A 3,856-nucleotide genomic window follows, 5' to 3' on the forward strand; every position below is an offset into this window, starting at 1 on the left:
AACTGTCAATTTGTTTCCCAGAGTTAAGAGTCTCTCATGGTTTGTATTCCCCTCTGATTTTTTCCCCCATTCGGTTTTGACTCCTTCCCTTATGATCCCTTGAACTGTTTCTTATATGCTGCATATGAGTGAAACCATATGATAATTATCTTTCTCTGACTGACTTATTTCACTTAGCATAATACCCCTCTAGTTCCAGCCACAGTGATGTTAATGCTAGGTATTCATCCTTTCTGATGGTGAGGTCTTATGTTTTAAATCCTCCATAATGCTGAGCATATTGTCCAGCACTTCCAATGAAATACAAATTGAAGTCCTATAAACACTGCCTGCATAGAAGTATAGACCAGCAAAGAACATGGGTGTATCAGTCCTTGGTGGGAAAACAGCTTCTATTCCTGTATTTATTATTAACGGTTATACCATTCTGTGGTTCAGTTCCCTTTTACAAGGTGGAATGTCATTACTACTAATGAATATTTAGATTGAAAATATTAGATACTCTTTTCCTCCCCGGCTGCTTGAAGCTCGGCCACCACCATGAATAATGCAGTAATTATCTGGACCAGGAAGTTCATGACCAACCAACTACTTCTGCGGAAACAGATGGTCATTGGTGTTCTTCACCCTGGGAAGGCAACAGTACCTAAGACAGAAATTCAGGAAAAACTAGCCAAAATGTACAAGACCACACCAGATGTCATATTTGTATTTGGATTCAGAACCCATTTTGGTGGTGGCAAGACAACTGGCTTTGGCATGATTTGTGATTCCTTGGATTATGCAAAGAAAAATGAACCCAAACATAGACTTGCAAGACATGGCCCATATTAGAAGAAAAAGACTTCAAGAAAACAGCACAAAGAATGCAAAAACAGAATGAAGAAAGTCAGGAGGACTGCAAGAGCCAACACTGGTGCTGGCAAAAAGAAGTGAGCTGGAGATTGAACAACAGAAGGAGTAAAGATTCCGCAGTGGCTTTATCTGTGGTTATTGTGCAGATTTTTCATGAGAGGATTAATAAACTAAGAACATTTAAAAAAAGAAAATATTAGAAACATGATAGTCATCAATATTCAACATATTTTATAAGTTTTAAAAGTCCATAACTGAACCTCAGTCTCAACTTTTCATGGACTTTGGAGCTTAGTTTCTTTCCTTGAAGAATAAGGAAATAGGACTATAGATATCTCTAAAGTGCATGGTTCAAACTCAGATACCTAAGTAGTATACATGAATAAAGTAGCCAAGTTTTATTGCAAGGACATCTAAGTTATATATTTTTCAATACAAATTAAATATTTTCTCTGTGTTTCCACAAAGTATGTATGTTCTCCCATTATTCTTAAAAGTTAAGGCCCTCCCAAGCCCAGCATTCATTTTCCCACTTTGGTAAAGAAATACATGAAAGAAATATGCTATTTTCTTTTTAACTCTAATAGAAAAAAATATCACATGCAAAATAATAAATGTCACTTCCACTCAGCCTCAATGTTGGCAAGACCAAACTGAAGATGGAGGCAAACGGAGCAGAGTCCCTACCTAACTCATCCAAAAGGAGCAGCTGCTCTCTTTATTTCCAGTGAAAGCTTTCCTGTTCTGATTTGTTTTAGCAAGAGAGGCTAGAAATCTGTATTTTTGTAAAGAATCTCCCAATTTTAAAACACTATCAAATGCTTCAAATATTTTAAGACTGTACACTGGATGAAGATTGTCAAAAGGAGCAAATTTCCAGTCATAATTACTAGGGGTATAATGTACAACAGGATGACTTTAACAATCCTATATGGTATATTTGAAAATTTCTAAGAAAATAGATCCTTAAAGTTCTCATCACAAGGAGAAAAACATTTTATGTAACTATATGAGGTGATAGATATTAACCAAACTTATTGTGGTCATCATTTTGATATAGGTTTATATCTAAACACTGTAAGCCATACACCTTAAATTTACACAGTATTATATGTCAATATATCTCAGACTGGAAGAAAATAAAATAACCATACAAACCAAGCCAAAAATGTCTGTGAATATGTAGCTAACAGACTGCAAGTTTGTAATTTCTTTTCTAAAATTTCTCCAATTCTGACATGCATCTGAACTTCTTAAGTTTGAGGTAGAAAATGAGTACTATCCAGGGTTATTCTGAAATTTTCATTCTTACATAGCACTGTACTGTGAAAATGAGCCTGAGCTCTCACTGAAGAAATGTATTGTGTACAAAGCATCATGCTGGATGCAGTGGAGGGATTCAAAGATGACTCATGTGGCTTGTGCCTCTATCAAAAGACTGTGCCTTTGAGCTTTATTATGCAAGTAGGATGCACTCAGATTTCTGATTTTAATGATAACATATCATTATCATTTGTGGTTTATTGCAAACAAATAACTTTAAACAAATAACTTTTACATACTTTGTCCCACAGGATGCTATTATCAACTGAGAATTACAGAAGCTGAAATTCATATTCCCATCGTATAGATAAGCAAACTGTTCAGCAAATGATAAGGTGCTCCTCTAAGGTCACAGAGCTACTAAGTAGGAGAGTTGGGATCAATATCATGTCTTCTGACTCACAATTCTTTGCTTTGTTCTTGTTGTAATACAACATATTGGTTTACCCTAATTCACTCAACTGAGACAGGCAGTTGGAGTCAAGGCTACAGTCCACTTCCATGGAGAGAGAAAAGTGAGAAAAGTCCCATGCCAGATGAGACTTCAGTTCATAACCTTATTCACTTATATCTCGTGCCCAAACCGCCAAGTATATTGGCCTTTCATATTAAAGTTATAAATCTAAGATCTATGGCAACTTTTTCAACATCTTTGTGCCATCAGTAAGTCTTTAGTCCAGAATTAATGCCATCTATTTTTTAAGAAATCATCTTTCTTATGAGTCTGGGGGCAGTGACCAGGCCCTAGACCATGATAATCACTCAAGATATGATTATTATTGATTGAAAAGTATTACCAACTTCTGCTTTCATCCAAGATGGAGTAATAGAGCCTGGATTTGCTCTTCTACCTGAACCAAAACACTTAACAAAATACATGAAAAGAATAGTTTTCAAGACACTGAACATTAAGCAATGAAGAACAATGATCCTCAATAAATGAAAAACAAGGTTATCCATATAATTATCCCTGCTTATTGCATTGAAGAGTTTCTAGACCAAGTCATAGGCAATGCATGTAGAACCCAGGATGCTTCCTGATTTAGGAAACTTAGTGGAGAAACTGGCAGACATAGAGTTCAAAGGTCAGAGAATTGGAAAGGTGAAAGCTAGAGAGAGGGAATTTCAAAGATGGACAGATGGCCCTCCTAAATTATTCAACAGAATACTGATTAGCACATGTGTGTGATGAAACTGTGGAAGGCCAGGGAACCACCTGAAAGGTTTTCACTGAGGGCTTAGAATGGAGTCATTCTGGAAAAGAACTCATAATTTAAAGAAAAGACTGGAAAAGCTCACAATTTATGGGGCATTGAGTAAATAATTCAGAAGAGTTATGCCTCACTAGTGGGGACAAAAAAGTCCTAGATTAAAAGTTGCTCTGGTCTCTCCTGACAAATCTTTTTTTTAAGATTTTATTTATTTATTCATAAGACACACAAAAAGAAGTAGAGACATGGGCAAAGGGGAGAAGCAGACTCCCTGTGGGGAGTCCAATGCAGGACTCAGTCCCGGGACCTTGAGATCAGGCCCTGATCCAAAGGCAGACGCTCAACCACTGAGCCACCCAGGCATCCCTCACCTGACAAATGTCAATGGTAAGACCTGAAAGTATCAAAAACTGTTTCCAAGTAACTTAATAGTCTCCCAACACAAAATATTTATAGGAATACAAAAA

At 36.5% G+C, this 3,856-nt stretch overlaps 1 pseudogene; it reads left to right on the top strand.

Annotated features, from left to right (window-relative positions):
• The first annotated feature begins 540 nt into the window (after positions 1 to 540).
• Positions 541 to 1,042, top strand: LOC112651668 (40S ribosomal protein S24-like; annotated as a pseudogene).
• The last annotated feature ends 2,814 nt before the right edge of the window (positions 1,043 to 3,856 follow it).

The sequence above is a fragment of the Canis lupus genome, chromosome 4, assembly GCF_003254725.2.
Source record: "Canis lupus dingo isolate Sandy chromosome 4, ASM325472v2, whole genome shotgun sequence".
In the NCBI taxonomy this organism is placed as follows: Eukaryota; Metazoa; Chordata; class Mammalia; order Carnivora; family Canidae; genus Canis; species Canis lupus.